The sequence below is a fragment of the Rhipicephalus microplus genome, chromosome 8, assembly GCF_043290135.1.
Source record: "Rhipicephalus microplus isolate Deutch F79 chromosome 8, USDA_Rmic, whole genome shotgun sequence".
In the NCBI taxonomy this organism is placed as follows: Eukaryota; Metazoa; Arthropoda; class Arachnida; order Ixodida; family Ixodidae; genus Rhipicephalus; species Rhipicephalus microplus.
This window is the reverse complement of record NC_134707.1, coordinates 2,438,447-2,453,460: the sequence shown is the minus strand read 5'-3', so window position 1 is coordinate 2,453,460 and position 15,014 is coordinate 2,438,447. Positions and strand designations below refer to the sequence as shown.

Below are 15,014 nucleotides of genomic sequence, written 5' to 3'. Positions count from 1 at the left end.
ACTCAAAGTGTAATATACTGACTTAAGTAGGCTTTCTCTAAGCTTACATTGGTTTAATCCGTCAGATTAATAAGTATCAGTGAGAATCAATCAGTATTGATTTTTATCGATTGCTATTGATTGTTTTGACTGAGCAATGACTAACTTGTCTTGATAAAAGTTACCTAAGATTATCGGCAACGTAGAGAAAGCATCTATAAACTCCGCACAGCTTAACGCAAAGCTTAACATCCTCTTTGTGAAAGCAGCTTTAAGTGGTGATTACGCGATAGCTATATCGAGACAAGCAAATATTTTTTTTACAGCATGCATTACTGTGATTGGTTGAAAAATGTACCACCACGTGCCAGCAACTAACCACAAGTCAACAATTAACCGCGCACACATTTGTGCTGTCGGTCGGATGCTTGCGGTCCCGTTTCACTTGTGCTTTCTCTTTTTTTTTTTTGCTTGTTACGAGGGGAGAAGAACATACGCTGTGTGATCTAGTACACAGAGGCGCACAGCAGCTTGTCATGGCGGCCAAAGAATGGATCTCGAACAGCTTGTCTACAGCAGCACCATTCCCGTGCGCCGCCCTACACTTTTGAACCAATATGGCCGCCAGGCGAGGCGGAGTCTTTCAGAAGGTGTCTCCACCATGGAAGCGGAGGTGCACGCACATCGAGGCACTATAAGCTGTACCAGGACTACTACTACCGAAAAATAGGCCTGCTCGGATTCTACCTTCAGTCTGCGCCATGATGAGCGACCGCACGAAATCGAAGAGTAGTTGGCAAAGGACACAAGAGCATTGAGGGCGGAGTTCTCAAAATTAAACTACGTACAAAAATTGAAAAAAAATGGAGAAGCAAGCGAGGAACAGAAAGAGAGAAAAGAAAAAAATATGAAGAAAAATATAAATAAACAAAAATAAAACTGGAATGTACAACAATAAAGAAAGAGAAGAGAATAGAAAGAGAAAATAAAGAAGGCTGCCAAGCTCCGCCCAACCTACAGGCTTGGCACCACTAATGGGAAGCTGCCTCGATTTTGTTTTTTGTTTTTTTTTACTATATTTGGGAATGGGGACCTAAATCAGCCGATCTATCTGTACCGGCCTGTTGTAAATGCCATAAAATGCCCCCTACAATGCACAAAGACATGTTTTCAGGGGTTGCAGCGCAAGCACAAAAGTGCTGAAAGAAATGCGTACGGAAGGCGAGGAACGAAAAAGGGCAACACGACAACCAACTGAATTTACTTCTAGCATAAACGGTTGGGAAAGCATAAGAACGATTTATGCGAAGAGATAAGCTCCACCCTTGTAATGGACTGTAAAAGCTGTGGGCTCCAGCCTCGATTTCAGGCCGTGAGAGTGCAGGAAGGCCATCAGGACAAATTAACACGCGAAATCGCCGAGGCGTATCATATAAGGAAACTTGGTGACGAATGCCAGCCTTTGGTGGCTTTGCATGAAAAAGAGATCGCGCTTTTTGGTAGGGGTTAGCCCTCTTATCATTGTGCCTTCATTTTTATGTATGTATACGTATTGCCTCATAGATTCGAGGCGACGTTCGGAAGAGATATCATGGACGTGTATTTGCGGTGATTTTCATTTTCGCGATTATTCTGTTTTTTGTCTCACGTTCAGTTCGCTCTCGGCAGTGGAGATGGTCGATCGGCGCATATTCTTTCCCGAGTCGCGCTCTGTTGACTTCGAGTGGTTGTCCAGCCATGCGGAAAACAAATGGGACAGCTGTCTTGCGCGCTTACCGGTCTCCTTTCGGGATGACTTCATGGGTGAAACGTCGTTCAGAAGTTCTCTCTTCTTCTTCACTCTTCCGACGCAGTCGCTTTTGTGGAACTCTCTCGGAAGTTCTGCTTTTCTGACCAACTAGATAGACTGAATTTTATCCTGGTGCCTCCATATAGTGATCACTTTCGTAGGTTGTGGAGTATACCATATCATGGGCCTGCATTTACAATGTGGTGTTAATTTACGTTTATTAGTTGGTATGATAGTGCAGAGGACACCGGGAGGGACCACTGCCTGCAGATTTCGCAAGGTTAGATCCGCCGGCAACCTACAACATTCTAAAACAGTGCCCATCGACGCATTCATCTATATACTGCGATCCTTCAAAGTTTAGCTTTATCATTTTCTTAAATATCAGCACTTGGAAGAACATCAAAACAACCTTTTTAGTCAATTAACATTCAGGGAGACACAACGTAAGTAGTAGTTATCACTGTCAAGCACCAAATTATCTGAAACAGGAAGAAGATAGAGGTTAACCAGTTTTCAGACCCATTTATTCACAGTTCCACTTGGAAGGATTTTTATAGAATGTACAGTGCTGGGCGCTTTTCCGGAGATAATTCCTCGGTATAGACTTGGATAGTATGTGGGCATGTGTGGTTAGCATCTTGGCAACGGAACCCAAACGTACGTGGCGTCAGCGTCAATCGAACTGCTGCAGGACACACGGCGGAGCGTTCGTGTTAGAAGTGCCCCGAGATATCCCACTGCAAAATTTGATTGCAGTTTTCATAATTACACATGCAGGGAAGTGTGGGTCGGCGCAATATGAGACGAAAAGGCATTGCTTGATAAGGCCAGCCAGTAGTAAAAGGGCAGTCGTTATCTTTGCCTGTGCCTTCCACCAATTGTGAGATTAAACGACGCAAGTCTGCCAAGGCACATCGGGGAGGGGCTTCGTTGGCGGCTACTTTGCGTCAAATGCACCCCTTGCACAGTGATGCTCTCCGTTGGAGGGGGTCTTCGCAGGTCGAAGGCTGACATTACTGATCCAAACCGCACAGTACCCAAGCAGCGACACACAACCTCTCTCGAGATATGCCTGGCTACTGAACGCTTTGCTGAAAGCGTAGACGGAACGGCCCTAAAGAAAACAATATGGCAACGCCCCTAACGTTTCGAAGAAGCTTGCCTAAGTTCCATCTCATTCAAGACGCAAGCGACCTAACGTCGAAGCACAAGGCGAGTGAAAAGATCGTCAAACTCAACTAACAAATTATATCTCTTTCTCAATGCATGCATCGCCTCGGCAGACCGAATGTGAAGGCGTGCGATGAAATATGGGTAAAGAAAGCGAAAATAAACAGCGAATGACATACAAATTAACATGGGATGACATGACAAAGTGCGAAGAAACGAAAAAAAAAGACCTTCTCATGAATCCTCAAAAAGCTGACAAGGACAATCCTTGCTTCATCGCGCTCTCACGATACCGAAGCATTCTGCGGTTCTCCCCGGGACGTCTACCACTCATTTCGGACGAACTCTGGGGGGGGGGGGGGGGGGGGGGGGGGCAGTTTACAAATTTCGAGGAGTGTGACAAAGGGCTAATGCGTCCGCAGCACTCAGTGGTGATTGATTGATTGATTGATATGTGGGGTTTAACGTCCCAAAATCACCATATGATTATGAGAGACACCGTAGCGGAGGGCTCCAGAAATTTCGACCACCTGGGGTTCTTTAACCTGCACCCGAATCTCAGCACTCAGTGGTGGTGACCTTTGTTCTGCAGCACCCAAACTCGCAGGCATACCGACGTTTTAGCTTTTACGCCTTCCGGTCAAGCGGTCACCCTTTCGCTAAAGTGGGGAAGGGGGGGGGGGGGGGGCTTTCGTCATTATCCTCGTCAACACGCCACCGCGCTTTGCTTCCCTGTGTAATCTGCCCGAAGGAGATGAGACTGGGCGTCCAAGTCGGCGTCTCCATTTCTTTGAAATTCTTTCCTTTGGTAGTTGCTGTTTCTACGCGTTTGCAAAATTTCTGCACTTTGATTTTCACTCTTTCAAACATCTGTCTTCATAGACATGTAGTTATTGAAGAGATGTGCGTGCTGGTGCCATAAACATGTTATTCAGCACAATATCAGGAAGATGACTATTGCAAAGAAAACAAAATCTTTCGTTTCCCAAAAATCTTTTGTGGCCAACACAAGGAGCTCTGGCTTCTCTTGCCTTGGTGCGTAGTCGCTCATACAACTTAGAGCCTGGAAAAACTGTTTACTGGGTCTAGATTGAACCGTGTAGCCCCGCGGGCACTTCTACTGCACTGCCGGTTCTTAGATCCGTATATGTGGGAGTAATTCTTAAATATTCTAGCTTGAAGTAGAGCTCCCAGATCTGAAAATCATTTAAAAAAGCGCTTTACCGAAAGTGTCTGCAGGCATCTAAATTTGAAGGAAATATATTAGGCGAAGTTTCTGCGAGCGCAAAATTAAAACACCTCAATAAAGTGATTGGAACACCGGCAATACCAATGCACTAAGCAATGCTTTCCTTCCTTTTCTCTAAACAAAGTAAACGGAGGTAATGCAAGAAGTCCGCGGTGCTAATCACTAATGGCAAAATGTTTACCGATGCTGAAAAAAAAAACGCCTGTACTGAAAGTGTACTGTTACGGGCGTTCATTATTTTAACGTCAGGGCTTACAAGTCAGAAACACACCCGACATTTTTATTTTAGGACAAGAACGGAACATGGTGGAGGTAGTGCCATTGCAACGACTTAGAAATATGTAGCACGGGCACACGTACCTTCGGCTCCCGAAGAAAGCGGATGTCGACGTCAGCTCGTCGAACGACACGCTCCCATTTAGTGCTTCGGTCGTTCTTAGTAAACGAGAACACTTGCAACTTCTGTCCATTTGCCGTAACAATTCGCCACACACCATCGCCGAACCATTCGGATTTGCAGCCGGACACATCGCGAATGTCCAGTGCACAAAAGCATCACATATACATGGTGCATTTTCCGGACACGGCAAAAAAAAAAAAAAACACGGTCTTCTCGAGTCGCCAACAATCACACCAGCACGAGAAAGAAAACGTTCTTCAGACTCGCAATCCACGACTGTCGAGCGACGAGAGCAAGCGTATGCGCGTCTGTGCAGCGGAACACGGCGGTCTAAAAGAAATGACGTCAGAGCCCGCGACGGAAACAGTGAGCAGGCCTAAAATTATCTAGGTGGCATCGATATAACCCACTCCCCTAAACAACTTCCCTTATTTTTGAAGATGGCCTCCGTAGCGGGGCCGAAACGCCATTTCCGCTTTTATTTCAACGATTATTCGGTGCTCACTATCTTCCTTCGTGAATTTTCCCGACCACACGGGCTTCCGTCTAACCCTGCACTTCATCATTACAATCCAATAATATTTTCTTCAAGAAATAGTTTACGAGGCGAACATTGCATTTATGTGTTTGACCATGATTTTTTTTAGGATATCTTCGTCGGAAAAGGTAAACCGCAAGCTGTGGGATGCCTGATGTGGAATGACACATTTTAAAAGTTCAGCAGCTGTGAAGTAGTGAAACTGAAGCTCAGTTAGCCACAGAAACTAGCACAGTCCCGCGTGGGTATTTACCCAAAAATCTCGAAGGTGACAGCCATTTTTTTCCCTCTGCGTCCGTCCTGCTCCTCCGGAATGCTCTCTGCACATAACGTATACTATAGTTTCGCACTACCTAAAGAACCGGAGGAGGTACCTCACCTGGTTTTGCCCTGGTTTCGTTACCAGCCGACCATTTACCAAAGTACGATTACATCTGGTGACGTTGTCATGAGACGTTACAGTAGCGTCATGACACAAAAATGATTTTTTTTTATCACTCGGGCTGACACCGCTGACGGGAGACGCATGTCAACTTTACAGTTTATGAGGAATATAATAATAATAATAATAATAATAATAATAATAATAATAATAATAATAATAATAATAATAATAATATCTGCGGTTTTACGTCTCAAAACCACAATATATGAGAGACGCCGCAGTCCGAAAATTTTGACCATCTGGCGTCCTTGAACGTGCACCGACATCACACGGCCCTCCTCCATCGGGGATCGCACCCGCGACCTTCCGGTGAGCTGCTGAGCACCGTAACCACCGAGGCGGACAATTACGCTTCCAAAGCTTTCACCTTTAATTAACAATCTGACGATGTTAAAATTCCGTACTCTTTTTGCCCAAAGCAGTCGATCAGTTCATTAGAGTAAGTTGAAGCTTTCGCCTACTAAGCGCTTGCCAGACAAATGATGAGTCCCAATTCTCTGGTGGCCCTGGCCGTGTAGCGTCTTCGCAGATAACATTCGCGGGCGAGCGAAATAATATCATTCTGAATTTTACAACTTCGTTTTAGTTTACCGCCGCAGTGTCGGAGCAGCGCCTCGCCGAGCGAAGCCGACTCACGATAAATGCGAGGTTGTAAATTGTTGCGAAGTGAAACACCGTGGGATGGGGCAATATCTCTGGGAACATTTTTTCCTGGAGCTTCATATTAAGTCCGTGGCCCTGCGCTGAAATTATTTATATTGTTGCCACTTTGTTTACGCTAGACGGGTTTCCTGCGCTCGGCGCTGTTCGACGACACTGATGCGCTCGTATAGGTAATCGGCATTATAAGTACAGCGACGTGGAATGACGCAAGCCGGGTTCCCGCAGGCAAATCGAAAAAAATGTGGATACAACGAGGATTATTTTTTTACTTGACAACCAAGTGCGCCAACCACGTGCCTTTTACATGTTTAACGTGGTCACGCCAAACAGAAGTTCACGTGACCACCGTGGAGAGGGCTTATGAGCGGGAAAGGGGAAGCTTACGTAAGGCAGGTGGATGGGGGAGGGAGAAATGACAGGAAAATGTTTAGCGGAGAGATGGGAGACGCTTGCACGGATGTAGTAATGCATGCATGACGTTTGTTCCGTTTTTGAGTCAGCAAACAGCGGTGTTGGCGTCACGCGTTCAAGTTCGCGGTGGACAACCATATAGATTTCTATTGATTTGATATGTAGAATTTAACGTGCCAAAACCGCCATATGATCATTAGAGAGGCCGTGGTGAAGGGCTCCGGAAATTTCGACAGCCTGGGGTTCTCTAACGTGCACCCAAATCTTAGCACGAAGGCGTACAGCATTTTTACCTCCATCAACAATGCAGCCACAACAGCCGGGATTCAATCCCGCAACCGGCGGGAATAAATTTCGATAAATAGATGGTATTTTGTTGAGAGTGAGCACACTTGTTAGATGCACAAGACATGTGGTCATTGTGGTGGAAAAGCTATTTCGATTCTCATCATACAAAACTTATAAAAAGAGGCACGTCAAAATCGCGCTTGTACAAGCGACTAAGAAAATTCACCGCAAATTCACTGAGTGATTGATGATGAGTGGGGCAAAGCGTCTGCCAGTCCGTCCGTGCTTCTGTCCGTCTGTCCGTGCGTGCGTCCGTCAATCTGACCGTCTGTCTGTCTGTCCGTCTATCTAGTGAACACTCCAAGTACCACCATCTTGCATCTTTTCATCATATATTCACCATATACAAGTACCGTCATCCAGCGGACATTCCAAGTACTAAACGAGAGGTGGCTACCTACTACTACTACTACTACTACTACTACTACTACTACTACTACTACTACATACGTCAGGGGCGCACGACCCACGGCTTAAGGACCTTCAACCCTGAAAATCGTGGCAGCACAAAATCAGTGAAGGCACTAATTTGCATACACAGCTGCTGGCGAAAGAGTGGTCGTCCAAACGGGGGGTTTAGATGCGAAGCAGCCGGGAGAGGGATCGTCTGCAGGAAGAAGCTGGTCTCCTCCATGCCGACGCCGAGTAGACGCCGAGGCTGTTGTAACCACGTCGTTGTGGGTTCTTATACTTCGCTTCATACATCACGAGCAACACTGCGGAAGCTTTGCCCAAGTTGGGTCAGCAGAATGTATAAATATGGGATTTCGTGAACTTCTCCTCCACGATGGGCTGCAGCTGCGTGCTGCCGGAACTGACCGCGGAGGCCACAATACGAAACAAAACAGAGACGATCAGCGATGTTCAATGACCTACTAAGAACCACGTGAATAATGGGGTTTGTTTATTTCTCGGGCACAAAGGACCCACGCTTATTACTCACTCTAAAAACGAAAATTAAAAAAATTCCGCCCGTATCTCGCACGCGGGGAACTCGAGTAAATGCGTCGGAAAGTGGTGGGGAATCGCGTGAATGTTGCGAAATTGGGCCTGTTTTGGGAATGCCTAATTGTTAGTTCGTTTTTATTATTATTTATTGAATGAAGGAGAAGCGTTTCCTTACACGAGTGATGGGACGCTGATGTGCGATCCAAAGCCTAGATATACGGGGTGTCCAGTGAACGGGTGTGCTGCTCGAGCAATCGGTTATTGCCACTGATCTCTACATAAGGGGACCTCGATGGCGCATCGAACGCACGCGGTTGAAGCTATAGCCGGCAGACTCCGTTGGTGTCCGTCGCCATGAACAGTCGCCTGCTGCGGGCGCGAGGGCTCTTCTTTTTAATGAAATGCCGGCCTGTAGAGCAGTAAATTTAGCGAATCGACTGGAAATGTGCTCAAGAAGACATTTCACGCATGAGTACCTCAAAATTATATTCCTTCTTATGCATTCTGCGAGAAAATTGTGGTGGCTGACCACCTATTTTTTTTTTAAGCAGACGTTTTGAAGGTGTTTGGCTTTATGATACATAGTTTCCCCCGCCTGGGGCCTCAAATGTACGAGAAGTCGGTCATTAACGTCGGCATGAGAGGCAAGTATGCGGCACGATACGCGAGCAGTGGGACATCACCGCCGACGCGTGACATCGTGCGACTAAGAAATGCTCCGCATTTAAAACACATGACGGGAAGTAAAATGACCGAACTATTTCTTGGAGCAAGCGCATGAACTGCAAGAAGTCTCGCTAGATTCCCCAGAGTTGCACTTGATGTACGAAACGGGGTATAGTGACCAGCACATGCAAGCCAGCTGTAAACGTGACTTCAGTGCCACGGAGCACGGACAGGTATACAGCCTTGCAGCCAGAGATAGCAATTGTGACGCCACCTTTATCCCCTCACCTTGGTACAAAAAGGCGGTCCAATTTTATGAAAGGGCGACAAGGTGACACCCGCTATGTCGGTTACATTAGGAATCAAAACACTGGAGCAGAAAATGCAAAAAACAAGAAAAAGTGGCAGATCCCACGTACAGCGGGAATCGATGATATGCGAAGCACGAATGAGAAATGCTGATATGTCCCTTTACAATCAGCACAACGTTACGAGGTGGAGGTAAATGATGCCGTGCATGACTTCCGTGTCATGATTATGATGTTTGGATGTGTCGTTTACCTTCGTTATCTATTCACGTCACGTTATACCAAATTTAGATATGAGGAGCTAGCGAAACGGCCGCGAGCACGCTATGAGCGTGGTATGTTGTGATGTTGAATGACACGCGTGTCAAGATTATCATGTTTGCACCAGCCATATACTTCGTCATCCATTGACGTCACGTAACACCAAATTTGGTATATGTGGAGCTTGCAAAACGGCCGCGAGCACACCATGAAGGGTGCAATATTCGATCACTCCAGCGACTATAAGCGGCGCAGCGGCAGGTCAAAACGGCGGACGACATTGTGATGTGGCGAGCGTTTACGCCAGCGTCGCAAAGCGTGAAGACGCGTTCATTCGTTCAAGACTACTGGAAGACCTAACTGCGTCGCAGTTTTATCACCGGGTGACAGTTTCGGAGCACGTCTACATGGCACCGCCTGCGTCGCTTGAATGACTGAATACTCCAATGTAGCGTTGACGCGCGTGCACGCCGGGCACAGCGACGGTATACGTTAGCAAAACGCGAGCCCTCTATAGTCTGACGCCAGGCGTGACCAGCGTCCGTCAGCGCGGCCCGACGGCACACGGCACAAAATGCAACATGCTCCATTTCGCGCCGATGCGTTACCCAGACAACACTGCGCCTCGCTCTTTTCGTGACGGAGGGACGCCGGGCGCGCTGAAACACGCATGCGTCAAACCAACGCAGCGCGGCACGTGCCTGCGAGTATATGGCAGGACCGGCGCCTGGCGTGGCAACGCCGACTTGACGGGACGAAATGAACGCCGGCGAGCACGCGCACCGCGTTACGTCGAAATGTATTGGCGCCTCGACTGTGGCATGTAGTCATGTTTTCACATGACACACATCTCATGATTATCATGCTTGCACCAGTCACAGACCTGCGTCATCTATTGACGTCACGTAATACCAAATTTGGCATATGTGACGCTAGTGAAACGGCCACAAGCGCATCAACAGTGTGACATGTAGTCATGTGGTTACATGACAAGCATGTCGTGATTATCATGTTTGGATGTGTCGTTTACCTATGTCGTCCATTCGCGTCGCGTAATACCGAGTTTAGTACATACGAAGATATCGAAACGGTCGCCAGCGCATCATGAGCGTGGCATGTAGTCATGTTGTTACATGACACGCATCTGATGTTTATCATGTTTGCACCAGTATCATACCTTGATCGTCCATTCACGTCCCGTATTACCAAATTTGGTATAAGTGAAGCTAGCGAAACGGTCGCCACCGCATCATGAGCGTGGCATGTAGTCATGTTACATGACACGCATGCCATGATTTTTATGGTTGCACCAGTCACATACCTTCGTCATCCATTCACGCACTGTAATGCCAAATTGGATATATGTGACGCTAGTGAAACGGCCGCGAGCGCATCATGAGCGTGTCATGTAGCCATGTTGCTACATGACACGCATGTTATGATTTTCATGTTAGGGTCTGTCGCTTGTGTTCGCCCTGCAATCATGCCATACCATACCAATTTTGAAGCATGCCATGTGAACGAAACCACCGCAAGAGCTGCAGGACCATGAATTGTAAATCATGGCATAAATGTCATGATTTTGATGTTATGACTAGTCAAATAAGTTCTTCACACAGTCATGTTATGTCATACCAAGTTTGGTATAGATACATAACGAAACGGCCAGGAGAGCTAAAAGTCGTAGGCGGACGGACGGACAGACAGACAGACAGACAGACAGACAGACAGACAGACAGACAGATAGATAGATAGATAGATAGATAGATAGATAGATAGATAGACAGATAGACAGATAGACAGATAGATAGATAGATAGATAGATAGATAGATAGATAGATAGATAGATAGATAGATAGATAGATAGACAGATAGATAGACAGACAGACAGACAGACAGACAGACAGACAGACAGACAGACAGACAGACAGACAGACAGACAGACAGACAGACAGATAGATAGATAGATAGATAGATAGATAGATAGATAGATAGATAGATAGATAGATAGATAGATAGATAGATAGATAGATAGATAGATAGATAGATAGATAGATAGATAGATAGATAGATAGATAGATAGATAGATAGATAGATAGATACGCTCAATGTCGCCGAAGTTCGCTAAGAAATGCCTCGCATTTAAAAGTAGGCACTAATTGGTTGAGGTACGCACTATGGAACGGATATGGTTTCCAGCGTTCAACTTTTCACGGCGAAGCTTAAGGGTGCCCCAATTTTTTCAAACACTCTTAGGGAGACTACTACAGGTACACTACTTGCATGGTGCCCACTACAACGCCATAAATACACAAAAACTTTGCAAAGCAAGGATGCACCCACTAGGCTATCAATCGTTCTTCGGGGATGCGTGATTTAACTGTGAGCCATTGCGTGCACGTTCTGTTCTGTTCTAACTGTTTTGCTGTGGAGAGGTTGCGATGGGTTAGAAGCATTCAACGACCTGACACAATTTGCACTGTATGACACCTGGTGATTATTTTACGCTTGTCAACATTCTGTTACACATGTTAACGAGATTGGCCTTTCCTGAAATGAAGCATATGTTTTATTTTTGCAAAGCATTTGTAAGCATCTAGTGACTCTGTGGTAACAAACTTGGCTGCCAGGCAGAAGGCCCAGGTTCGAATGCCATGCTCTCTGGGATATTTATTTCGTTTTTTTTTTCATTGTTTCGAGCGATAGCGGTAGCGAACACCGGCGGCGGCGGGCAACTACGGCACCAAAAAGGCCATTGTTATTTCTGACAACAGCTTTCGCGGTAAAACTACTCGATACTGTGCACACAACAGCGCTGCAGCCAGATGGGAGCTACCGAAGCTCCCGCTGTTGCTCATCCACACTGACAGAAATGCGACTGTGCCAAATACATCTGTTAGTTATTGATAGTTACAGGACGAATTGCTATATATTTATCACCTGAAGACAAGAGCACCGGCGCTTTCTTTCTTCGCCATAAAGCGGCTGCTTCCTTTATCGCGATGCCGAGCGGGGGAAAACAAATCAATAAAGAAATGAAAAAAAAAAAGAATGGGCAACACCGGTGTGGAAAATGCTGCCCACAGAAAACTTTACGAAGGAAGAACGTTGTGCACCGAAGTGTCATCGAGGCGAGAGTGGTGTAGAGATGTTCGTTGAGTGCTCCTTCACTTCTTACGTCAAACAGAGGGGGCGAGCTAAAAGCGTTGGCGAAAAGCTAGAAGGGTTTTCTTTTTGTTTGTCCATCTCTTTTTTTTTTCGCACAGTCGGACGACGCACAGCAAACAAACGGAATGGAATGCTTCTCCGCTCGTTCTGCTTTCCCTTTGTTGCTTTAGCGTTGTTCTTGAGGGATGAGTCTATAGCTGCGTAGAAGTGGACGAGTGGCTGCCCTAAAACTTTGTCCTATTTGATGTTTGTACTTCGCTACGCTGCACACACGTTTCAAGCAGCAGAGTTAAATCATAACCAGTGTACCTGCAACCTCATTAATAAAAAAATATTTTCATTCCTTATCGTTCACGCATGTATAGTCTTGCAGCGGTGGAGATACGGAACGCCCCAAAATAAATAACGGCCGGGTGAATCTTGAGGAGTGCCGTAAATAACGCCTTGAAATCTTAGAGTATTGTTAAAATATAAGAAGTATTGCGTGTAAGCTGCTGTGAACCACGTAGATAAAAAGATACCTACGTGGTGATACCTGTTTTCGCGGTGACGCGTTACTTTTTTTTGTAACTTCATAATGTGCTCGTTACGATTTCGCAACTGTAAAGGGTAACGTATACGTTACCATTTTTCGGTAACGTGCGGTGTGATGTTACCCGTTACGTTTTCATCCTTTAAGTGGATGGACGGGTGCTATGATCGTCACATTTATAACGGGGCCGTGACATGTGTGTCTCGCAAGGAAAAAAAAAATGAAGCTTCATTTTCATGCTGGCCGAATGTCTTATCTACTTCGATTAAGTCTTATCTTATGAAAACGAAGAAAAATACAGATTCATAGTCCATCTCTCTGCCTCTTCAGGCATATTGGCCTCATTTTTACACACTTTCTGTCCTTTATCTCTACTTTTCAGCCACCAATACTCTAACCGTCTCTTACTTGCTTTTATCTCAGACGTGTTCAGCTTCCCATGGTTGTCCCTAAAACCCAAAGCCTCATGTAGGCGTGTACCCACACATGGTGGATATCACCACATTCAATCAGAAAATGTTCTATCGTTTTCTTAGCTCTCCACAGCAAGCACACTGTTCTTTTTCTTTATCGAATCTCGCTTTATGACGCGGCGTTTGAAGTCAACCCGACCTCGCTTCGAACAGTAAAGCGCTCAACCATGAGATATCATAAACCATCTCCCTCCTTATGTCATTCTTGCCCTTTCGGTAGTCACTGAGAGCCGGCTTCTTTTCCATCGCTGTCATCTAATAAACATCTCCGACTCTCTGACTTCTCGCTTAATGCTCCTTGTTGCCGTATACTTACTGGTGAGCCTCGTAGTTCTTGTCTTCTTTTTTTTCCCACTTTGTGTCCACGCTCTTCCTATACAAATACCTGAGCACTTTCCTGCCCATATACTTTCCTTCATTTTTCTAAACCTCTCTTCAAATCTCATTTTGCTATAAGATTCCCTTACCTCAAAGCCTGTCCTTCCCCCTTTACAGCCTCATTTGTCGTATTCCCGTGAGCGTGGAACGCGAGGCGTCCCACAGTCATTTATTTTATTATTATTTACGTCCATCCATAACTGCACGTCTGACTTCAAGCACACAACTGTTTCCAAATGTAAGCCCCGCCATCGTTAGGCCTTTCCACAGACCTCGTAGCACTTCGTAACTATTGTATCCCCATAACACTCTGTGTTTTACTATTGCAACATTCCTCTTTCCCTTTGCTGCCAGTGTTGTTGTTTTTTTCTTTTGTAAACCTTCACATATCTATCTCCCGCATTTACACATACTCCGTGGTACTTGTACTCGCTTACCCTTGTTATTTCTTGGCCATGTATTCAGACCGCCTGGTCTTTGTGATCACTGAACATCATCAATCTACATTTTGTTGCACTAAACTCTATAGCCTCACCTTTCCTTCCGCAGGTAGCTGCCAGCCACTGCATATTGTCGTGACTGTCCGCAAACATATGACAATATCGTCTGCATAAAATAGACCTGGAAGCTTGTTCTTAACCATCGCGCAAGCCTGTTTGTGCGACATTCAAGCGCTTAGCCATTTGTTAATTTCAACGCTGTCATTGCTACTCGTTCCTTCCCATTCTATGCAAACTGTATTTTCTCGGCACATTTCTCTCAAACGAGAAATGACTGTATACAGTCGTCACCTACGCCCACTTCAATCAATATATCCCTTATGGGCAGTAACAGCACACAAACTCAAGGGACGAATAGAAGAGACACAAACAAGCGCATACTCTCCACTGAAGAATTTATTGACATATACAAATTATCTGGACACATAAAATAAAAACACTCAGAACATGCGCAGAGGGGCCAGCGAAGGACCGTGTCGACGTCATTAATGATTTTACACTACGGGTAACTGCGCAGGCGCGGCATATTCCATTCAAACATGCTACTGATTAGCATTTCTTTTTTTTTTTTTCATGTAAAGATATTGATGTCTGACTGACGCAGGACTCCCCTTCTTTTTTTATATAGAATGCTTCCACTAGTTCTCTTGTGATCTGATCGCCATGTTTCAAGAGCACTGTCATTTCATTAAACAAGGGCCTGTACCCACACGTGTGGCAGTGCGAAGGAAAATTCGCGTACGCACTGGTCTTGAAGGTTCCGGAGTGTTCTTTTAATCATTCAT

The 15,014-nt window shown here is 45.7% G+C and overlaps 1 protein-coding gene across 3 annotated transcripts in view; it reads right to left on the bottom strand.

Moving 5' to 3' along the window:
* The window catches only part of LOC119165140 (putative Hedgehog signaling attenuator pxb), a 665,846-nt gene that overhangs the window by 628,715 nt on the left and 22,117 nt on the right, over positions 1-15,014 (bottom strand). For 2 of the 3 annotated variants that reach the window (XM_075870780.1, XM_037417322.2), the window contains exon 1: positions 4,551-4,713. The exons of the other annotated variant lie outside the window; for it this stretch is intronic. The gene's annotated coding sequence lies outside the window, so the exon portion shown is untranslated. Of the gene's footprint in view, positions 1-4,550; positions 4,714-15,014 lie in introns of those variants that run through there. 3 annotated transcript variants of the gene reach the window in all.